This window comes from Benincasa hispida, chromosome 7 (genome assembly GCF_027475165.1).
Source record: "Benincasa hispida cultivar pf3 chromosome 7, pf3_genome.v1.1, whole genome shotgun sequence".
Lineage (NCBI taxonomy): Eukaryota > Viridiplantae > Streptophyta > Magnoliopsida > Cucurbitales > Cucurbitaceae > Benincasa > Benincasa hispida.
In genome coordinates, this window is record NC_143484.1 from 11,789,586 (window position 1) to 11,815,601 (window position 26,016).

Consider the following 26,016-nt stretch of genomic DNA (forward strand, 5'->3'; position numbering starts at 1 on the left):
TCCTTCCTTCAAACGGTAAGCACTATATTTAATTAGCCGTTGACTATGTCTCCAAGTGGGTAGAGGCAATTGCATGCGTGGCAGTAGTCTTCCAGTTCCTGAAGAAAAATATTTTCACTTGTTTTGGCACTCCCCATGCCATCTTAAATGATGAAGGATCACACTTTGTCAACCACAATATAAAGGAGCTGCTGTGCAAGTACAACATCCTCCACAAAGTGGCCACCGCATACCATCCGCAAACAAATGACAAGCTAAGGTGTCCAATTGTGAAATTAAATTGATACTCGAGAAGGTAGTTAAACCTTCGCAGAAGGATTGGGCAATGAAGCTTGATGATGCGTTATGGGCATACCGAACCGCATTTAAAACACCTATAGGTACGTCCCCCTACGCGTTGGTATTTGGCAAAGCGTGTCACTTGCTCTTGGAGTTGGAATATAAAGTATTGTGGGCGGTCAAGAAACTGAATTTCGATTTAAAGAAAGCAGAGGAAGTGTGGAAAATGCAATTGGTCGAGCTAGATGAATGAAGGAACAACGCATACGAAAATGCGAAAGTTTATAAGGAATGCACCAAGCGCTGACATGATCAACGCATGTGCGGCAAGAACCTCCAAGTCGGGCAGAAGGTCTTGCTTTTCAATTCACGTCTGCGGCTCTTCCCGGGAAAGCTAAAGTCTCGTTGGTCCGGACCATTCATAATTCGACAAGTACTTCCGCATAGCACGATGGAATTATCAAATGACGACGGTACCAACATATTCAGAGTCATGGGCAGCGAGTAAAGTCATACCATGGAGAAGACTGACATCGCCAAGTCGACTCCATGGAACTAAGAAACTTTGAATAAAGAAGGAAGTAGGTGGTCCCTGCATTATCAAATGATCACAATTTATCAGGGACGCAAATTTTAGAAAACTTCAAGTCTTCAACTTTTTTCTCCACTACTCAGAATCTTCACTATCTTTTTAGCTATCTTTTCATTTTTCAGTACTATTTAAGAAAAAAAAGCCTTTTCTTTTATTTAAAATAATTTTACCCTCTCTTTGTTTTCCTTACAACGATCGAGGTACTAGACTGCGAGAACGTATGCAAAGCAACACTTATCTTATTCCATCACTGCAACCCAACGAAGAATGATCGTCGTAAGTTGGATGCGTCAATACAATGCGGGCGACAATGCTAAATTTGGGGGTGTACTCTTCCTTATCTTGACTTCAAATTTTGCGCTATCACATTGCATATTATTTTTCAAAGTTTTATCACCGCATCCTCCTTGATTACGGCAATCATATCACCAGTAGATAACTTTAGTAGTTTACCGCATGTTGTTCTTTGCCAAGTATGATTTCAATGATGAAAAATATGCTTCTATCTCTTTCGTATATACTAGAGTCAACGTAAATCTTAGGATACTCACCTCATGAAAAATTTCTCGAAGTTAAGGGTTTGCTGGCTTTCTTTCAAACTCTTTTTACAATGCATTTTTTTTTACCATCGCATCACTTATTTTAAACTTTTGGCAATGAGGACATTGCCGCATTTTAAATTTGGGGGTGAGGTATTTGTTTCCGACCTTACTTAAAAAAAAAATATTTTTGAGAATAATAATTCCACCGTCAACACAATGGAAAACCCATGATTGATAAGAGTTAAGTTGTGAAAGGCACTTACCCGTAGTTGGATGTTCGCATGACACACGTGGAGGCAAGCCAAAACGAAAGTAAGTCACCAGGATGAACGCATAAATAAATGACCACAACTCCACTGCCAAATTGGTATGAGTTTAATCTGAGGAAGAGTGCATTGCTCATAGTTGGATGTCTGCATGACACCCATGGAGGCAAGCCAAAACGAAGGCAAGGCACTCGGATCAGCGCAAGGTCAGAAAAAATATATAAAAATGAAGAAAATTTTTGTGCAAGCATTTGACACACTGGTGGAAAATTTTCCTTTTGAAATAAATCATGCAATGTTCCAAAATTCAGTAAAGTCTTTTTGAAAGTTAAGCTTGCAATCCTTAAGTCTTAGAAATATTTTAGGAAAGGATTTGAATAAGACTTAAGGAAATTCTAGCATATAGGAGTTGAACGAAGTATCCTTGAGAAATCTAGGAAAGAAAACTTTGCGGTTAACTTGTTAAAGGAATCTTTAGTTTATGCTTGAGGACAAACATTGTTTAAATTTGAGGGTGTGATAACAGGCAGATATGCACGTTATCATAGTGCTAAGTTCTTAAACAATATTAGATTGCGTTGATAGAATATGTTAAATTGCGTCCATTAAGCATAAATTCTATAATATTGCAATCGCATGCATCCAACGTATTAGAGCAGTTGATCTTTATATTTTTTGTGCAGAATAATGCATTAATGCAATGCAAAGAATGTGATCATAGGACTACATCGGTCGAGCGCAACTTCACCGCAAGACGTTGCATTGATCGTGCTCGCAAACATCCACCCAAGAAGAATCACCGCAACATGGTGGACGCATTCGGACGAAAGGACAATTATGATCGATGGGACAGAAAGCTGATGGCAGTCGGATCCAAATTAAGTTGACAGCCGATAACGGTCACAAAGTACGTCTAGCTTTATCGGTGACAATTATCTGGCGTGTCAGTCAGGAATTAAAGTTGTCCCATCTGTACAACCAGAGAGAGAAGCCACTTTTCACCTTTGATACCTATAAATACCAAGTGCATTCTTCAGAGAAGGGGTTAAGCAGTCGATTACCTTACCACCATTACAAGTTCACACCTCTGTTCATAGTTTTCTTTTCCATTTTACGACGGAGCTAGAGATCGTCCAAGGTGGCTCGAGAGAGAACCTTGGGGCGTAAGAGCAGAGAGCGGGCTGATTTTCGCGAAAGCAGGAATATCTTTAGAGCACGAGTAGTGTAACGCCCGACAGCAAGAAATTGCTCCAGGGTCTTTACTATACTTGCATCATTATTCTGTACTTCATTTTACATCTATTCAATGGAAGTTCTATTTCTACTTCTGCTCACTCTCTTAATATGCATGAGTAGCTAAACTAATTGAATGGGTTGAGAGGAACTAAGCTAACATGATCTAGGAAGTTCGTTGCTTGCGATTGTCTTGTTTTATGCTGTGCAAAATACCCCTTTAGAGTTACTTGAGAGAGAATCTAAAGAAAGAACCCAATATCTCGAGAGACCTAGGTTAGAGTCTGACATGAAAGAGCAAGATTAGGCTTGCAGAAACAAGAGATAGGGACTTAGAGATAAGCTCTGTTTGTCAACTTGCATAGCATGCATTCTAGGAATAGGAATGATATTATGTGGTCGTATATTTGTGTGAATGTCATGTTGTCATCACATAAATAGAAATAGAGATTTATGTGTAAACCCTGTAGACTTATCACATATTTATCGCATGCGTTCTAGCCTTAGAAGCTGTGGCATTCACGCCGAGAGGTGGTTTACTATTGTATGCATGTTGCATGATCGCAAAACATGAATACATCCTAGGGAGTGTTAGCCGAAACCCTTCTCAACCCGTTCACCACATAGTCATCGTATTTTCCGTTTACCAACTCTTTTTGAACTGTGTCGCATTCATTATTATTTTTATTAATGCAACAACAACCCAACACTTATTTATTCAACTGGTTACCGCAAGTTTTCATAAAAATCTCCAATTCAACTGTTTTCACAAGTCCCTGTGTTCGACCTTGGACTTACAAGGAAGCTCAGAGGAGTTTACACTTGGATTCCTCTGGGGAAACTTGAGTGCACAACGCAATCCATCAATACATATCATCCATAATTTCCACCTCATAAATTCAAGCATCAATACGTTCCACCATTATTAAAGTATGTTATAGGATTGTTGATTATATAAATAATAATATTTTGTCTATATTAAGTGCAACAATTACATGTATAAAATTGTAAATTATATTTGTATTTATTTAATTCACATTTCAAATAAGTATTAAGAATTTGGGAATGTATGTGTGCGAAGGAACAAAAGTTTAAGGACAAAAACAAAAACCTATAAAAAAAATGCATACTTTTTTACTTTACGAAAAAACTGCAACAAATATCTATAACCAACTTAAAACAATTTTACACCCTACATACAAACTTCCTAAATCAACTGAACTCAACCCTACATCACAAACATAAATATTTCTTACCAACTCAACTCTATATTCCAAATACAGACAATTATTACTAGCGGTAATAATTATTATCCACAAACAATTATTACCAACTTAACTTAACCGAAGTCTACACCCCAAACACACCCTTAAGGGCCGTTTAGATAGCAGATATTGTTTCATGGGTATGGATATTAAATGTTTGGGATAATTAATGTCTGTGTTTGGATATGCAAGATAATATTTAATTTATGGAAGTTAAATGAATGTATTTGATTTACCAATCTTATATATAAAAACAAAAACTAAATAATTATTTAATCAAATGTAAGAGGACAAGTACTATAATCAAAATTAAATTTAATTATTTAATATATTATTATATTGATTAATTATTTAATCACTTAAAATATCAATAAATTAATATTTGTTAATTATATTATAAATATGTTAAATTAGGTGTAATGCAGATGTCTATTATTAGTGTCCATTGACCCTGTGTCATTTACCCATTACCCCATGTGTTGTCCATGTGTCTCAAGATTACACACTATTAGTGTCCATCTAATCTACCTCATACTTGTCAAATTGCCTATAAATAGTGACATTTTGTGAGTTTTGAAAGATACACAGATATTGATGATCAATCCTAAAAGATTGGAGAAAGTGGAGAAATTCATTTTTTTGTTATTTATTTATTTTATTATATATTATTATTATATTATATTTTCTCCATCTTCGTGTTCTCGTTGTGCGTCGTTGGTGCTCCTCAAATTCACAACACGTTATCAACATGAGCTTCTATCGTTTTCCTTACTAAATGTAGGTCCTAAAGGTATGTTGATTTTTCCCTCTTCGTTATAATGAATAAATTTAACGTTATTTTGAATGTTTAATATATATTAAATTTCTAATATAAATACAATATTTTACGATAGTGCTGCCATGATAAATCTCACAAAATTAGAATTTTTCATCCTTGATATTATTGACAATAATTATTTGTCATGGGTATTTGAAGCCGAAATCCATCTGGATATTATAAGTTTTTGAGAGACTATTAACGAAGGAAATACGAAATCCAGTAAGGATAAAACAAAAGCTATGATTTTCCTTCGTTATCATCTCCACGAGGGATTGAAAATAGAGTATCTTACAATAAAAAATCTTGTATCTTGTGGAAAAATTTGAAAGAGAGGTATGATAAAAAATAAGTTATTCTTTTTAAAGCTCGTTATGAGTGGATGCACTTGATGCTACAAGATTTCAAATCAGTAAGTGATTACAACTCTGCATTATTTAAAATTAGTTTGAAACTATTGTTATGTGGAGAGAAAATTACTGATGGTGATATGATAGAGAAGAAATTTTCTACATTTCATGTCTCGAATATGCTCCGACAGCAGTAATATCGAGATAAAGGATTTAAACAATATTTTGAACTAATTCATGTTTTCTCATGGCCAAACAAAATAACGAGTTATTAATGAAAAATTATGAATCTTAACCAACCGGGACGTCATCATTCCCTGAAATGAATGCTGTGAATTTTAATAATAATCATGGTTGAGGTCGTGACCTGGCAGAGGAAGAAATAATTATTATTTTCATGGTGATTGTTCTAATCATTCAAATTTCAAAAGAACCACACAAAATGATGATTATAAAGGAAACGCTTCACAAGATAAGAGTTCAAAAGTGTTGAAAATAAATGCTTTCACTGAAGCATCTCTGAAGGAAAAAGAAAAAGAAATGTGGAAACAAATTTTTTATACCAGGATAATGACATATTTGACCCACCCTATATGATAAATTTGGATGTGATGGACTTATTTGAATCTCCTAAAGAGAAAATCGGCAGAATTAATAGAAAATCAAGTCTTTCCTTTGACTTTGAAAATATCTAGATTTAATGTTGTCTTTCTTCATCTCCATGTCCCCCCTCCCCCCAGTAGATGTTAACCTTTGTATATTCCAACTGTTGTTTTTCTTTTAGCGAAGAAACCTGAATCATTTTCATATGTTGGGTGACTAAAAAATGAGTAAAGAAGATCAATGTCTGGCAGATAGTGCAACTACACATACAATATATACAATTAGAAAATATTTTTCCAAGCTAACAATGCTGGAAACAAAAGTCAATACAATATCGGGTTCTGCAAATCTGATTGAAGGATTTGGAAAAGTAAATATTATTTTGCCTAGAGGAACAAAATTTACAATTGACAATGCATTGTTCTTAGTCAATCAAAGAGAAATCTACTTAGTTTTAACGATATACGTTGCAATGGTTATCATATTGAGACTGATAGAAAGAATAATATGGAATATATGTATATCATATTTACTGTCTCATATGAACAACGTATACAGGAAGAGCTGCATGCTTTATCTTCTGGATTATATTATACTCATATACGAGTAATTGAAACATATGCAACAATGAACTTGAAGTTCATGAATCCAGACATATTTACAATTTGACATGAAAGATTAGGTCATCTAGGGTCTATGATGATGAGAAGAATTATTGAGAACTCAAATGGACATCTATTAAAGAGCTAGAAGAATCTTCGATGTAATGAATTATCATGTGATGCTTGTTCTCAAGGGAAATTTATCATTATACCGCCACCAATTAAAGTGGGGACTGAATGACCTGCATTCATGGTGATATTTGTGGATCTATTTGAAGGAACTTTTGAGAAAGAGAACCTTGAGTGGGAGCGGATCGACTAAAACCAATTTTCATTGAATATAAATTTTGCAGTAAACAAGAAACAAGATATGCATTCATTTATAAATTACAACATACTAATAAAAGGGTTTTAGAAACCTCACCTTTGAAGATCTTTCTTCACAAATTTCCCTCGAACAGAACACGAACCTCTTGAAGAATTTCTCCAAGAAAAAACTCGAACAAGTTAGAAGACTGCCACGAAGGTTTCCTCGATATTCTCAAGGTGAGAAGGTAGAAGTGGTGGACTCTAACTATTTTGGATTTGAAGGAACATTTGTGGAGAGGAAGAAGGAATTAGAGTGTTATCAAAAACTAAAAAAAGACACACACACACAATACTCTTCTGTTGTTTTTCTCTCTATGTCAAAGTTGATCTAATTGCAAAAAAGAAAAATAAATCTTTTCTTTTCTACATGCCAAATTTAACCACCACCCACGAGAGAAAAGATTTTGTGTAGTTATTGACAACATTTTTGTGTATAATGTTGCTCTTGATATTATATCTAAAAATGAGGATTTTGAACCAAAATTTGTTGAATAATGTTGAATAGAAAATATTAGCTCTAGTGGAAAAAACAATCGAGGCAGAATTCAATACGTCAGGTTTTTGGACCAGTAGTTCGAACACCAGAAGGTGTCAAATAGTAGGATACAAATGGGTATTTGTAAGGAAAAGAAATGATAATAATGAGGTCATAAGATATAAAGCAAGACTAGTTACACCAAAATTTTCATAAAGACCTGGTATTGATTATGAGGAGACGTATTTTCCCGTGGTCGATGCAATTTTACTAAGATATTTAATTGGTCTAACTGTGTATAAAAATTTGGACATGCATCTTGTGGATGTAGTCACAATATATTTATATGGATCTATTGATAATAATATTTATATGAGAATCTCAGAAGGATTTAAGGTACTTGAAACATATAAATCAAATTCCCGAAGCTAGTCGAGAGTGGGGATTGGTGAAACAGACCATGACAACCACTTCCTCAAATCATGCTGAAATTCTTGCAATTCATGAGGCTAGTTGAGAATGTGTATGGATAAGATTAATGACTCAGCAAATTCGTGGAATATGTGTTTTGTCTTATAGTAAGAATCTTCCAATGATATTATATGAAGACAACATAACATATATATCCCAAATTAAAGGAGGATATATTAAAGGAGATAGAACAAAACATATTTCACCGAAATTTTTCTACATTCATGATCTTGAAGAAAATGGTGACATCAATGTACAACAAATTTGTTTGAAAGATAACTTGACCGACTTATTTACAAAGGCATTACCTATCGGAACCTTTGAAAAATTGGTGCACAACATTAGAATGTGGTGACTCAGAGATCTAATGTGATGTTTTCATTAGGGGGAGTAAATATCTTTTTAGCATATCAGATCATATGAAATATGTACTTTTTTTCCTTCATTAGGATTTTTTTCCAGTGGGTTTTTTCCTAGTAGTGTTTTATCGGGACATATTTCATATATAATGGGCATCTAAGGGGGAGTATTATAAATATATTAAATTAGATGTAATGTAGATTCCCGTTATTAATGTCCATTGGCCATGTGTTATCCATATATTTCAAGATTACACACTATTAGTGTCCATGTAAACCACCTCCTACTTGCCAAATTACCTATAAATAATGGCATTTAGTGGGTTTTGAAAGACACGCATGTTGGGATTGATGTCCTAAATCTCTTTAGTATTCTCGTAGTTTGTAAACATTGTATAAACAATTTGTTATTAATAAAATAATTTTTATTTTATGAGCATACACACAATCTAATAAACTAAGATCTTAGATTATTTTATGTAATTTAAACATGTATGTAGAGATGTATAGGTGGATAATGTTTAAATGATAACCTAAACAGTATGTAGTAGATGAATAGGGTTGGGTACCTTATCATAGTGATATTACGGATACGACCCGTTTTGTAGATGTTACAAGTGTTGTAAAGTGTTACAAATGATCTAATCCTGATCATTCAGGTGGAGACATGTGAGTGGGGGCATCCTATATAAAGAGTTTATATAAGACTGGACCACAAATGATTAGTGTCATTATATAATGACGTTGATAATAGAGACTTACATTTCACTATGATGCCCATAGATAACATGACCTGAATCCTGAGTGAGTTGTTAACTCTTGACTATGAAGGCGTTCCTTTGATTTGTATGGGTGAAAGTAGCCAGATTGCCAACTCGATATGCCTACCATTTTAGGGATTCGTCTGATTGGGGAGCTGGGAACACAACTGCACAGGACAAAATTCATTCCTTCCCTAATGTTGGGGTAAATAGATAAATTAATCTCTCAAGGACTGATTTCGGGGCTTGAACAATGTGGCCACACCTTCTTTTGGCCTGAGACGAATTTGATCATAGTTGGACTATGACTTATTGTTCATTAGAGGGATTAGTGGTACTTAAGGAGTTAGATGTAACTACAGGGGTAAAACAGTAATTTTGGCATAGCTGTACTTACGAGCAATTTGTAAAGGGTCATCGCACTGTTGACTGGTTATATCCAATGGACACAAAAATATATCTGTAGTGTGAAGAGTGTAGCTGTCGGTCTTTAGTGGAGTGACCGCCAGTTAATGGATGTTGGGTAACTTAATTAAAGAGTTTAATTACTTATCCAAGTACCATTGGAGCTTCAATCTATAGGTTCATAAGTCCCCTCTATAGCTCAACAAAGATTATTTAAAATTAATTTTGGATTAATTTGAATTGTTCAAATTAATTGAGAGAATTAATTATATATAATATAATAAATTAAAATTAATTATATATATAATATAATTAATTAAAATTAATTACATGTGATATAATTAACATAATATATTTGATACATTATAATAAAAAAATTATTTTGAGAGGAATTAGATATTTGAATATGATTCAAATACTAATTATATGCATGAGATTCATATAATTAAATTTTAATATACATATGATTTATGTTAAATATTATAAATGGTAGAGAGGAAATTAAATATTTGAACATGATTCAAATACTAATTATATGCATGAGATTCATATAATTAAATTTTAATATACATATGATTTATGTTAAATATTATAAATGGTAGAGAGGAAATTAAATATTTGAACATGATTCAAATACTAATTATATGCATGAGATTCATATAATTAAATTTTAATATACATATGATTTATGTTAAATATTATAAATGGTAGAGAGGAAATTAAATATTTGAACATGATTCAAATATTAATTATATGGATGAGATTCATATAATTGAATTTAGTAAAAATGTGATTTATATTAAATACCATGTATTGTTGAGAGAAAATAGAACTATAGGTTATATTGTATTTGATACAATATAAAAATTATAGGGTATGTGTTATATTTGATATAACATATAGTATATATATGTTAAATACCATATATATATATGTATGTATATATGTATATATAAAATTATAATTAAATTAAATTAAATAAAATTTAATTTTAGTTTAATGAAAGGGAGGGAGTTACAATTCCCTCCTCTTAATTCTCTCAACCAGTACGTGGAAGTGGGGGTTTAATTCTCTTTTTCCACAATTTTTTTTTGACATAGAGAACTCTCTCTCTGTGGTTCTTCTCCCTGGAAAACACAAGGAAGAAAATCAAGTTTTCTTCTCACTCCTCTCTTCCTTTCCTCCCTCTCTCAAATTCAAGCAAAGCCCACAACTTTTGCTTGAATTCTCAATCCCAAGAGAATACAGAAGGTTCTCTAGTGGTGGTGCCCATTTTGGGATTTCGGATTGGAGTTCGAAGAATTCGCGATCCAGATCAAGGGGCTACAAGAAGAAGATTGGCTTCAAGGGTAAGTTCTTTCTTTCCTAACTCCTTCCCAAGCATGCTTTAAATTTATTGACTGTGCATAATTTTGTTTTGTTTTGTAAATTGAGAATTCTATGAAAAATTAAAGTCGGGACCGATCCCCACGTTTCCATCATGGAGCCTTCACAGGTTCCTTCAACACACATATTAGTGATCAATCCAAAAAGATTAGATAAAGTGGAGAAATCCATTCTTTGTTATTCTATTTACTTTTTCTTATTTATTCATTTTAATATTTATTAATTCTACTATATATTATTAGTATATCATATTTTTCCATAACCGTGTTCTCGTTGTGCGTCGTTATGCTCCTCAAATTCACAACAAATTAAACAGTATTTCAATTATTTTATTTAATTAATAAAAAAAATTAAAAAATATAAATTTATTAGAATATTAATAATTAATAATAAAATTTTATATTAAATAGTTAAGATAATATAAAATATCAATGGTAAATGTATTAGATGAAATTTATTAAGTCTAAATAATATATTTATATTTAATAATTAATTAAAATTAATAATAATGATTAATTGATATCAATTTATTAACTAATCAGACTTTATTCATCTCTTAGGTATAAATAGGGTTGGCAAAATTCCCCGTGGGGCCCTGCTCCAACGGGATGGGGAAAAAAATTTTGAAATCAAATTATTAAAATATTTTTGTTATTTATAAATAGGGTTTGACCGGGGATGGGATCAAATCGAAAATTTTTTTTGGGACCCCAACCGGGGACGGGGCGGGGATGGGGATGGTATCCCTGCCCCGACCCCGACCCCAATTTGATATATTTATATTTTTAATATTTTATAAATATATATTTATAATATATAAAATAACTTATTTATATGTATGTTTATAATGTATAGACTTATAATGTTGTGAGCCCAATATTGAATATATAAATTCTAAATCTAAGCCAAAAAGTCAAGCCCAAACTTACAAAATTAAAAGAAAAATAAACCCTAAAATTTGAAAACACAAACACTGTCATTTGCCGACTTTCCGTTCAGTGCGTTGGGTGAGCCGAGCATGCGTCTCAGCGTCTGCATCTCAATATTCGACTTCGTTCAGTCCGTTCATGAAGAGTGAAGTTCAGCTTCTGGCATCCGTTTGTGAAGAGTGAAGTTTAGGCGTCCGTTCGTGAGCGTGAAGTTCAGGTGTCCGTTTGAGTTCGACTTTGAGTTCGTTCAGGTGTTTGTCCGTTCGATTTCGAGTTCATTCTTCCGAGTTCGAGTTATTCCAAGTTTGTTTAGTTCGAGTTTGAGTTCGTGAAGACCTTTCAAGCATTTGTTCGAGTTGGAGGCGCTGCCAAGCCTACCATTCAACTTCCAAGAGAGGAGATCTGGAAAGGTAATGCTAATACATGAGATTAGTTTGAAAAATATTTTGATCGTGTAAGGATATGATTGTTTAGATTGGTGTCCTAATTCTCCCAGAGTCTCGTTGTTTTGTAAAGATACACATTGTTTAATGAATAAAATAAGTGTTATTTAATTATGGCATTTACTTATATCCAATAAACAAAGCTCCTTGGTTATCTTATGTGAGCTTAAACATGTATATGTGATATACGAGTGGATCATGCCTTAAGTGATAACCTAAATAGGTCTGTAGTATATGGATTAAGGAAGGATTCTTGATCCTGGTAATACTACAGATACGACCTACTTTGTAAAGGTTTGCAAGTTTTGTAAACCACTACAGATGGTAGATCCAGACCATTCATGTGGAGACGTGCGAGCGGGGGTGTCCTATACAAAGAGTTTGTATAAGACTTGGACCACGAGATGACTAGGCTCTTTATATAACGCCATTGATACTAGAGACTTAACTCACCCATACAAATCAAAGGATTGTCCACATAGATAAGAGTTCATAACTCATTCATAGGAAACAACATTGTGTTGGGATTGGTGTTCTAATTCTCCAGGAGTCTCGTTGTTTGTAATTATACACATTTTTTATGAATAAAATTAGTGTTATTTCATTTTGGCATCTACTCAGATCCAATAAACAAAGCTTCATGGTTATTGTATGTAAACTTAAGCATGTATATGAGATATACAAGTGATCATGCCTTAAGTGATAACCTAATAGGTCTGTAGTATAAGGATTAAGGTGAGATACTTGATCCCGGTGACACTACGGGTATGACCCACTTTGTAGAGGTTTGCAAGTGTTGTAAACTACTACAGATGATAGATCCTAACCATTCATGTGGAAACGTGCGAGCGAAAGTGTCCTATACAAAGAGTTTGTATAAGACTTGGACCATGAGATGACTAGACTCTGTATATAATGCCATTGATACTAGAGATTTACATCTCACCTAAATGACCATAGGGGATACGACCTCAATGTTGAGTGTTTTGGGAACTCCTGCCTTTGAAGGCGGTCCTTTGATTAGTATGAGTGAGAGTGGCCAGATTGCCAACTCAACATGCCTACCTTTTTGGGGACTTGTCTAATTTGGGAGCTAAGAACTCAATCCACAAGATGGAATTCACTCCTTACCCGAAGTAGGGATAAGTAGAGAGATTGCTCCCTTAAGGGTTGATTCTGAGGCTTGAACATAGTGGCTATAGCTTCTTTTTGGAAGAGAGGATTCAGTCATAGTAGGACTATGACTTATGTTCATTAGAAGAATCAGTGGTACTTAAGGAGTTAGATGTAACTATAGGGGCATAACGGTTATTGGCCGAGCTGTACTTACGAGCGATCTTTGAAGGATTGTCGCACTGCTGATTGGTTAAGATGGACACATAATATATCTATGGTAAGGAGAGTTCAGCTGTTGGTCTTTAGTAGAGTGTCTGGCAGTAACGGATGGTGGATCCGTTAACTAAAGAGTTTAGTCAGTTATTCACGTAACGTTGGAGCTTCGAGCTACAAGTCCACAAGGTCCCCTTGGTAGCTCAATGGATTTAGTTGAGGATCAGTTCTTAGTGTTGATTTGAAATGTTCAAATTGACAAGAGGTATTCTGATTATATATGATATAATCGATATGATGTATGAGATACATCTAGTGGAGGATTGATGTAAATGAGATTTACATTAAGTACCATGTTATAGAAAAAAAACTATGGTTTATATGTTTCATGAGATGAAATATTAAAACTATAGGTTATAAATATAATATAATAAGTTGGTTATCATTTATATTTATAATAATATTAATTATTGGATAATTAAATCTTTTTCTCTAATAACCAATTGAGTGAGAGATTATTGTTAGTTCATGGTAACTGTGAGATAAAAGGAAAATTGTTTTCCTAATGTTAGTAAGTTTTTACAAAAGACTGAAAAATTATTTTTGAGTTCTCTCTCTCGCAAAAAGAAACTCACAGAGCTTGTCAAGTAAATACCAATCTACTAAGTGACAGATTCAATGAAGTAAACGATTGTGTAGTGTTTTGTAGGCGATAGACACTGAGCTAAACGATGAGCTAAACGATCGCTTAGCTTTTGCTAGACGATCGCTTAGCTTTAGCTAAACGAGGCATCGACATATGCGATAGGTTTTTGTGTTCTCCCACTTGCCCAATCGGGTACACGATTGTTCATTCCTCCTTCGTCTGCCTCATTCCAAGTCCACACAGATCCCACCCTCTGGATTCTCTCATTGAAAATACCAAGGTAACCTTATTGGTGGTGTTATACTCAACTCGACACCGTCGAGGTTATGTGGAGGCCGTTCGTGTTGCTGAAGTGTTCGTGACTGAGGCGATCACTGAGGATGAGTGCGAAGTGTTCGTGCAGTGTTACGGTCGTGTTGTTCAAGCGTTCGAGGTTGCTGTGTTCGAGCGTTACCTTGGAGTCGACAAACGTTCATAGCATTCTCCCTGTTTATTTGATTGTTCATATTGTAATTTCTGTATTGATTGCATAACTGTATGTTTTGTTTACGACTGTAATTTGTAATGTTCATTCATGATTGTAATTTGGAATGATCTATTTTTCGCTGCTCATGGAAATCTCAGATTTGACTTCCTTCAATATTTTTATTGTGTTGTTTTGTTTTTCATTTGAAAAATAGAGACTTGTGCTGCTGTCTTAATCTGCCCGTTCAAGCCGCTTCCGTCTGAGATCTTTTGCCGTTCAAGCCGGTAAATTTTTTTTATAAATTAGTGTTTTGTATGTTTAAATACTTTGAATTTTAGGCTTGAATATGTTTGAAAAGTATGTTTGAATGCTTTTAATTTTGTGGTTGAATACGTTTGAAAATACTTTGAGTCTTTGTGTACGTTTGAATTTTTTAATTTTAGGTTGAAATCTTTGGTAGGTTGTATGCTTTGAAAATTAAGTCCAAGTCTAAAGAGGGTTTTTTTAAATAAAATCTTTGGTAGGTTAAAAACAATGTCTTCATCACCTTCTTCAAATAAAGATTCTCCAAGTCCAATTCCAAGTCCAATCCCAAATTCAATCCTAGATTCAACCCCAAATTTAACTCCATGCTCCTTGAATGATGATAATTTGAATGTTGATAATTGTGTTATTCTTGGTGAGGATATTGAGAAGGGATCTTTAAAGAGGAGATTGACATTGGTTGTTTGGAACCATTTTAAGAAACAAAAAATAGATGAAGTGGATAAGGCAGTTTGTAATTATTGCAAACGAAAATTAAGGGGTGAAAGTAAAAATGGAACCAAACATTTGCATGACCATATTAAGATATGCTCGTATAAAGGACAAAAGGACATATGACAATCCCTATTGAATCCCAACAGAGAGAAGAACAATACATTGGGTTTATATAATTTCGATCAGGAAGCTGCAAAAAATACATTAGCTAGGATGATAATAAAACATGAATATCCCCTCTCAATAGTTGAGCATGAAGGTTTTAGGGAATTTTGTAATGTCATCCAACCATTATTTAAGATGGTGTCAAGAAACACGATAAATAAGGAGATTTTGAAAATTTATGAGACCGAAAAGTTGAAAACCATGACATTATTGAATGAGATCAAACGAAAAATTTCCCTTACAACGGACATGTGAACTTCCAACCACCAAACAAAAGGTTATATGACTGTCACTGCACATTTTGTTGATGATAGTTGGGTTTTGCAAAACAAAATAATCAGGTTTATATATGTCGCTTCTCCACAAAATAATAAGGGTCATCGCACTGTTGATTGATTATATTAAATGGACACAAAAATGTATCTGTAGGCGAAGAGTGCAGCTGTCGGTCTTTTGTGGAGTGACCGCCAGTTATGGATGTTGGGTAACTTAATTAAAGAGTTTAATTACTTATTCAAGTACTATTGAAGCTTCAATCTATAGGTCCATAAGGTTCCCTCTATAGCTCAACAAGGATTATTTAGAATTAATTTTGGATTAATTTGAATTGTTCAAATTAATTGAGGGAATTAATTATGTATAATATAATAAATTAAAATTATATATATATAATATAATTAATTAAAATTAATAATATGTGATATAATTAATATAATTTATTTGATACATTATATATAAAATTTATTTTGAGAGGAATTAAATATTCGAATATGATTAAAATACTAATTATATGAATGGATTCACATAATTAAATTTTAATATAAATATGATTTATGTTAAATATCATAAATGGCAGAGAGGAAATGAAATATTTGAATATGATTCAAATATTAATCCACTACAAGAAAATTGACCTTTTTCGAAGGTCAAAACCTTTGAAAAAACATTTAATAGACCTTCGATATATCTTTTTTCAAAGGTTATTTCAACCTTGGAAAAATGTCGAAATAGATCCCGTCGAAAAAACCTTTTCAAAGGCTTACTAACATTCAAAAAGTATTATTTTTCAAATGTTGATTAATCTTCGAAAATTATTATTTTTAAAGGTTATATATCTTCAATAATTGTCAAATTATTTATCGATAATTATCTATTATCAAGTAGTCTTTTTCGAAGGTTTTCATTATTTTTAAAGGCTTATCATATTATTTTCAAAATTTTTAAAACCTTCATAAAAACTTATTTATTAACAATTGTATATCCTTTGAAAATTCTCTTACAAAACCTTGTAGCACATTTATTGACAAATCTCGGAAGGTTGTTTTTACTAATTCATCTACATGTAGTACCATGAATTACAAAGTATAAGAATAGAATATAAAAAATAGACAATGACATGGATGAAAGTAAATTTATATGTCATAAAAGTACACCAAAAGGCTATCAAAATTCTATAACATCAAACTACAATTGATCAAATAGAAACAAATTAGTAATCTTGGAGTTAAAGACAATGACATGGATGGAAGTAAACTTAATCTTGAAGTAAACTTTCTTGACATGTATAATCTTTTTAATCTTGGAGTTAAGGAAAATATCGCAAAACTTTTTGTGGAACCTTCTTCTTTTTATTTATTTCATTTGACTTCCACCTAGATTCTCCACAAACTAAACATTCATCAGCTTTCACATTTTCTTTCCAATATAGTTGGCAGTTATTAGAGCATGCATGTATCTTCGAGTAATGAAGCCCTAAATTTTGAAGGATTTTCCTTGTCTCATAGGCGGTAGATTTCTTTCAGGGTTGTTTAGGGTCTCAACCTGTGGGGTATAGGGATCTTACTGCTCGAATTGGGGATATTATGCAATTCAGCTGGTTCGAGGGGGGGTGGAGGCGCTTGGTCAACTAGTGAGTTGGGAGAAGATTCAGAAGGCTTTATTCTCGATGAAGTCTGGGAAGACTCCTGGGCCTGATGGGTTTTCGGTGGATTTTTACATAGCTGCTTGGAGTGTGGTTGGGGATGATTTCTGTGACGCTGTGTTGATTTTTTTGAGACCTGTTACCTGCCTGGTGTAGTTAATTCTACTGCTATTACTCTTATCCCAAAGAGGCGGGAAGCTGAACGTATGGAGAAGTTTCGTCCTATTTCTTGTTGCAATGTTGTGTATAAGTGTATCTCGAGGATATTAGCTGAGAGATTATAGTTGTGGTTGCCTGCTTTCATCAGTGGCAACCAATCTGCGTTTGTTCCGAGTAGGTCAATTTTCGACAACATTTTATTGTATCAGAAGCTTGTGGGGGGCTATAAGGAGGACAAAGGGAAGCCGCGTTGTGTGTTGAAGGTAGACCTTCAGAAGGCATATGATTCGGTAAATTGGGATTTTTTGTTTGGTCTGTTGTTGGCTATAGTTATGCCCCTTCAGTTTGTTAGTTGGGTGAGGGCTGTGTTACTTCACCTAAGTTTTCTGTGATGATTAATGGTTCCCTTGAAGGGTTTTTTCCTGGTAGGAAGGAGTTGAGGCAGGGGGATCCGTTGTCTCCTTTTTTATTTGTGATGGTGACGGAGATCTTGTCTAGGTTGTTGAATAAACCTCCTGTGTGGTTTAGGTTCCATGATCGGTGTGAGCGTGTGAGCCTGACTCATTTGGTATTTGCAGACGATTTGATGATTTTCTGTGTAGCGGAGAGAGATTCTTTGGAGTTTGTGAGGCAGATCTTGGCAGAGGGCTGTCTGGGTTAGTTGCAAATGTTGGGAAGAGTTCCATATTTGTTGGAGGTGTGGAGTCTGGGGAGGCGGAGGATCTAGTTGCATTTATGGGTTTCTCTCTTGGTTTGCTGCCTATTAGGTATCTGGATTTACCTTTATTGGCGGGTCGGTTGAGGACTGTGGATTGTGTGGCTTTGATTTAGAGGATTACAGCTCGTATTAGAAGCTGGGCAGCGCGGTCTCTCTCCTTTGCTGGGAGGTTGCAGCTTGTTAGGTCTGTTTTACAGTCCTTTCAGGTTTTTTGGTGTAGCATCTTCATGTTGCCTGCGTGTATAAATCATGAGGTTGATCGTCTGTTACGTAGTTATTTATGGAAGGGTAATGGGGTGAGTCGGGGTGGTGCACGGGCAGGATGGGATGAGGTGTGTTTGCCTTTGGGAGAAGGGGGGTTGGGTGTGAAGCATGTGGCCTTTTAGAACCAGGATGCTATTATGAAGCTGCTCTGCTTCTCTTAATTAAATCGAGATCATTATGGTGGCATGGGTGGAGATGTATGTTTTGCGTGGGCGGTCTTTGTGGGCTGTTCGGAGTGAGGTTGGGAGGTCTTGGTGCTTGAGGGCTATCTTGCGTAGTAGAGATAGATTCAAGCATCTGGTTCGTTTGATGGTTGGCGATGGTCGGTTTTGTTTTGTTTGGTGGGATCCTTGGCTGCCGGAGGGGTGCGATTTTGGATTCATATAGGTCTACGGTGGTTTATGATGCAAGGAGTAGTTTGGAGGCGCGGTTGTCGGAGTTCGTGGATGGTGAGGGAGGTTGGAGGTGGCCCATAGTGTCTTGGGAGCTGCTTGAGATCTGGGGTCTTTTTCAGGCAGTAGAGCCTAGGGTGAGGGGGGGGGGGGGGAGGATTATTGGGTTTGGGTGCCGGATGCTAGTGGTCGGTTTTCTATCGCTAGTGCGTGGGAGAATTTGCGTCCTTATCATCCTAGGGTGGCTTGGGCTAGTATTTTGGGGGCGGGGGGTGGTATTCCGCGTCACTCCTTCTGTACGTGGTTAGCTGTGAGGGATAGGTTGGGTACGCGGGATTGGTTGAGGAGTTGGGGAGTGTTGTCAGAAGGGGGGGGGGATGTCTTCTGTGTGAGGGAGGTGTGGAGTCGCGAGATCATTTATTTTTTGAGTGTGAGTTTGGGAGAGAGGTGTGGTCTGGGTGTTGCGTCAGTTGGGTTTGTTGCATCGGGTGGCAAGTTGGGATGTAGAGCTGAGTTGGTTGTGCCGAGTGGGGTTGGGTAAGGGGGTACGTAGTAAGTTGTTCTGTGCTTTTTGGTGTGTTTCCATATACTAAATCTGACAGGAGCGTAATCGGCGGCTTCATGGAGGTCAACCGAGGTTGGTGTCAGCTCTGGTTCACCTTATGATCTCTACGGTTCGTACTCGTGCTGCTTCTTGGCGGGTTGACCTTCTTGGTCTTATCTAGTGTGTTTACAGATGTTTTTTCTTTTTGATCTTTACGTTGTTCTTTGTTTTGCTGTTGTTCCTAGTTTGTGAGGTTTTGGGTTCTTTTCTCTGGCTTTCTCCCTAGTGGTTTGCGACTTTATTTTTATGTGTTGGTTTTATTCTGGTCTTATCTTGTGGGCTTTGTTTTGGTTTGCTTGCCCTGTCTTTGCTTGTGCTTTGTTGCTTTGATGCCTTGATCCCGGACTATGGGATCCCCCTTGTTGTTGTATAATAATATCACCTATTCTTAATTTTTTTTTATATTTAATAATTAATTAAAATTAATAATAATGATTAATTGACATTAATTTATTAACTAATCGGACTTTATTCATCTTTTAGGTATAAAAATCCCACAAGTATGGAGGGTATTAAAAATTCCATGTCAGATGAGTTTTAAAGTTCCCTATATAATAATATCCCGGGTTATAAAAAATAAAATTTTGTGAAACAAATAAGGATATTAAATATCTGTTTGAAATCTCATGATAATATCTGTGAAACAAACAGACCTTTAGTGTTCTGTTTAAAAAAATATCCTTAAACTTTCAAAAGTATAAGAAATACCCTTAAACTTAAAGAAAAGTTTAAAATACCCTTATTATTAATATATGAATAGCAAATGTTAATACCTTGTTGTAAAATCTTTAAATTTTCAAAAATTGCATTAGTACCCTTAGCTTAAAAAAAATAAAAAATAAAAAAAAATCAAAGTGCTCTTGCCATTTTTATCCACAACCTTATCACCTTCTTTTCCATTTCCTCTCTCTTACTTCAATAAATGATCTACCACTTCTCTATTTTCTCGAGTTGTCTTGTTTTTTTTCTTGCAACTTGGTTCTGTCATCTTTAGTTATCTTAAAAATTCCTAAGAGGTCACTCAACATAGAATTGCTCTAAGTTAAGCACAATTAACTTTGAAGTTTCTATGATAAAAACCACTAAAAATAAAGATGCATCTTGTTGGTATAAGAGAATAACTTTTAATTCTTTTAAGCATTTATAACTATACTTTCATATCTTTAAAATCTTTCTCATTTGAATAAGATCTCGATTCATTCATGTCTCCCTCCTAAATTTGGGGTGTTATAAAGAGTATTAATGCAATTTTTGAAAGTTCAAGGATATTTTTAAACAAGTTTTAATGCTTTGTGTTCATATATACTAACAACAAAGCTATTTTCCAAGTTTTTTTCACAAGTGTTTACGTATTTTTAAAACTTTTGAAAGTTCAATGATATTTTTGAAATAAAATACTAACAATTTCTATCTAAAGCTAATGATAAGGATATTTTTGAATTTTTTTTCTGAAGTTTAAGGGTATTTATGAAAATTTTGAAAGTTCAAGGATATTTTTGATTCAAAGTACAAAGTTTAGGGGTATTTTATATGATTGAAAAAAAAGAAAATTTAAAAAGTTTATTAAGATAGACTTTTAATTATGATTAGTTAATTTGAATATGAAAAAGGTTAATTTAGGAATTTTCGGAACCCTAAGAAATTACTTAAAAATTCTATCATCTCATAAAAAATATATATGTAAAAACAAGTTGATAAGGTTCTAAGCCAAGTAGTAGGTTTGTGTATATTTGGTTTTAAAATTTAAAAAATTTCTAATATTAGGTCTAACTTTAACAAGTGTCTAAGATTCAAACTTTTACTTTTAAACCTTTGAATATCAACTCTTTGTAGAGAGTTTAGTTTTTCTGGGATTTCAATTTCATCAAAATAGATTGGATGTGGGTGTAGATGCACATTGAGTTTGATTGCTGTGGTTTAATCCTAAACCGAGAAAAGATATTGTAGTGGTTTGATTTTGAACCTATTAAAAAGATATAGTAGTTTGATCTAGAACCCGTTGATAAGGATCATAATAGATTGAATCTTAAGCCTACAAAATGATCTATTATGGTTTTATTCTTGAACCCCTAAGAAGAGTGGTAAATGAGTTTGGTTCTCACCCATAAGAGAATTCTCCTTGAAGTAAAATACTCAAGAAATTTTGGTGAGTGAAACAGGGATTCCAAACTACTATAAAAATTATTGATGTTATCTCTTTCTCTCTACTCTTTAGTTTCTAGCATTTAGTTATTTTTGTTGCTAGTTATTTCATTTGTTTCAATTGATTTAATTCGGTTTTAATTTCTTGAAAAAAATTTACTTTTATCAAACAACCATAATCTCCTCTCAGTGTTTTCATATGATCCTATAATTGGTATTAAAGCTAGTAAATCAATTTTTTGTTTAAAAAAGTGACAGAAAACTTTATGTTCCATTATTTTAAAAACGTTATTTTATTTTATTTTCATTAAAGCTGCAATTTTTTTGTTTCTGAGAAAAAAGTTTGAAAATTTATGTTTTTAAAAGCCAATTTCACTATAGTTTTTTTTAGTAGTGAATTTGAAAATAATGGATTCAAGAAAAAGAGATATGCATTTCATGTTTTCAAATATGTGTTTGGTAGAAGATTCAAATTTTGGATTATAATTTAAACGATTGTTCGAAATGTATTTGATACAATATTTATATTTTATAAATTCTTTTTTATAATTATCCACTAAATATTAGTTAAGAATGAACTATTATTAATTTTTTTATCAACATGTTTTATGTTGAAAAAATTTGTATAATTATCATATTGTAAAAATCTCATGATGCTCCCTGATCGCATCGCAGCCTCCAAAGCCCAAGAAGAGAAGATTGATGAAAAAGAATCTTGAAATTAAGGTGTTGAGCTCTATTGAGAAAAGTGGTGAAGATGAAGAACTTAAGCTCAACGCCCCTTTTTCATCTCCCAGTGTTGAAGTTAGCAAAGAAGAATCTCCTTCTTCGCAAAAAGGCAAGTCTCCCTCTCCACATCATGAACATTTAGGGATTTAGATTCTCTCTTCCCTGTATAATGGATTGAGAGGGATGTCCCTGTCTCTGCAGTCTGCCCCCTCCTGAAGAGTTGAGGGAGAAGACTCCGCCGCCTTCTCCAGCAGAAAAAGAAAAGACTCCGCCGCCTGAGGAGTCTACACATCAAGAACATCTTCTACGCTTTCGCACTATGCTTGGACGCATAATATTTTAGAACCTTAACGCAGACTCAGTCAATCAGTCAATTGGCAAGGCAGCAACACGAAATCCTTAGCCAGCAGAATTCATTGAGGGAATATTACCAAAACCATGCTCAGACGCCTACTGATGTTGTGCATCAAGACAACCTTCCTTAAGAACCTAACATTGAAGATGATACTTGAAGAATGAAAATCTTTAGATTTTGGAGGAATACTTTTTCTATTACTTTGTATTTTGGAGAAATGAAAATCAGCTAGTTGGTCTCCCGATGGAACATAGCATATGGAAATCTCTCCTTTTAGGACATGGTCGCGAACAAAGTAGATGCCAATTTCAACGTGTTTAGTTCAAGAGTGATATACCGGATTTGCTACTAATGCTTCTACTCCCAGATTGTCACACCATATAATTGGTCGAACATTTGTCTTTAAGCCCATCTCACAGAGTAGTTGTTGAAGTCACAGAACTTCGGATGTAGCATTGGCCGGTGTCGGGTATTCAAACTCTGTACTCGATCGTGCGACTACAGTTTGTTTCTTTGATGATCATGAGACAATATTGTTTCCAACAAATGTGCAGTAGGCAGCAACCGATTTTCTGTCATCGAGGTTGGAGGCCCAATCAGCATCTGAGTAGGCAGAGACGGTTAAGGTCGGGCTTGGTTGGAAGTAAATGCCAAAGTGTTTGGTGCCGTTGACATACCAAAGTACTCGCTTAACTGCCTGCCAGTGTACATCAATTGGTGCCTGAAGGAATTAACTGAGTTGGTTGATGGCATATGTGATGTCTGGTTGTATGTGTGTTAGGTACTGAATGGCGCCGATGGTGCTGCGATAGATATATGGATCAGAGACGGGCTGCCAATCATTCTTCGATAATTATCTGCCTTGTACACTGGATGATGGCATTGGTTTCACATCTGTCATGTGCAACTTGTGCAGTAAGTCATCCATATATTTGGATTGGTTCATTAGTAGACCAGACTCTGTGTAGTAAACTTGTATGCCTAGGAAGTAGCGGAGTTTCCCCAGATCCTTAAGTGCAAATTGAACATCAAGAGTTTTCATTAGTTACTCAGTTAGTATGGGATTGTTACCTGTGATGATGATGTCATCCACATAGACAAGTAGAAATATTACTGACGCCATCGATCGGTAGATAAATAATGAGGTGTCCGAGCGAGACTGATGATATCCCCATTGTGTTAGGACAGAGCTGAGGGCAGTATTCCATGCTCGTGGAGCTTGTTTTAGGCCGTAGATGGCCTTATCAAGTTTGTAGACATGGTCCGGATATTAAGGGTTGACATATCCAGGGGGCTGGCACATGTATATATCCTCTGTGAGCTTACTATTTAAGAATGCATTGTTGAAGTCAAGTTGTCTGAGGGACTAGCCTTGTGATACAACAACACTGATTACTACCCGGATTGTTGAAGATTTCACTACAGGGCTGAATGTCTCAAAGAAGTCCACGCCATGGTGCTAATGAAAGCCCTTTGCAACCAATCGGGCTTTATACCATTGTATTGAGCCATCCATATTTCGTTTTAATCGATATATCCACTTGTTGTCAACTACATTATACGATGGAGAAGGTGGGACCAATGTCCACGTCTTGTTTTTCACAAGAGCTGAGTATTCCACATCCATAGCATTCTTCTACTGAGGGGTCGCGAGTGCAACTGTGATCCGTGTGGGCTCAATTTGAGACCAGTCAGTTGCTCTGCTTGTCATCCAGGCCTTCGATTTGAATATACCAGCCTTTGCTCTGGTTATCATGGGGTGAGTTGGGACACGTGAAGGGCGGGAGGAGATGGTAGTTTGTGGTAAGGTGGCCAAGGACAAGTTGTCCGGAGGATATGGCATAGGTGGTATATTGGAGCTGTCACGTTGGTCCAGGCTGGCTTGATTCATAGGCCATGGTGAGTTCTGGTCGGAACTCGAAGGTGGGGAGGAATGTGGATTTGGATTGTGGGATGATGTAGGACCTGGAGATGATGTGTGGCTTTTAGTATTTTGAGCGTGGTTGGAAAAGGACATAGGTATAGGATTCATTTGTGGTGATGGTTGTGACTGAGGTAGGCTGAGCACTGGTTGGAGGCTTGGAACTAATGACTCAACTATCATGGGGGCTATCGCCTGGGCGATCTTGCTAAACGATGGAGGCTCAGCGATCGTGGGGTCCGTCGTCTGGGCGATTTTGCTAAGCGATGGGAGCTTAGCAATCATGAGGTCTGTCATATGGGTGATCTTGCTAAGTGATGGGAGCTTAGCGATCGTGGTGTCTGTCGTCTAGGCGATCTTTCTAATCGATGAGAGCGCAACGATCGTTGGGTCTGTCATCTGGGCGATCTTGCTAACCGATGGGAGCTCAGCGATCGTCGGGCCTGTCGTTTGGGCGATCTTGCTAAGCAATGAGAGCTCAACGATCATGGGGTCTATTGCCTGGGCGATCGTGGTAAACGATAAGGATGCAAATGGGAAGTCGTTCTCATTGAACTTCACATGTCTACTTGTATAGACTCGGCCTGATGGACTTAGGCATCTGTATCCCTTGTGGTGTGAGCTGTCCGATGTACACCATTTCTCTGAGTGTAATTGAAATTTTTGATTGTGGTATGGCCTTAGATATGGAAAGCAAGCACTTCCGAATGTCCTGAGATTGAAGAAATCAATGTTAGAGCCAAACATTACATTGACAGGTGATTTACCTTGCAACACAGTTGTAGGCATGTCATTGATTAGATAAGCTACTATGGAGAATGCCTCCCACCAAAAGAACAGAGGCATAGACGCTTGTGCAAGTAGCATGAGTCCAGTTTCGACTATATGCCGATGTTTGCGATCGGCTCAACCATTTTATGCAGAGGTGTATGGGCACAATTTCCTGATTAAGATGCCTTTTGATTCACAAAGGCGATGAATTCTGTCATACTTTTTGCCATTGTCCGACTGGAGCATTTTAATCCCTGACTTGAACTGAGTATTGATGAGTTGTGTAAAGTGATTGAATGTAGACAGTGTATCACTTTTTTGTCTCACGGGATATATCCATGAATACCTGCTGTGGTCATCCAAGAATAGTATATAGTATCGATACCCGTTAGTAGAGTCGATTAGGGCTAGTCCCCATACATCAGTGTGTATTAGTTCAAACTTGTTTGATGTGCGAGATTTAGTGTTTGGAAATGGTAGAGCACTAGCTTTTCCTAGTTGACATGAGTCACAAAATTCATTTTCTTC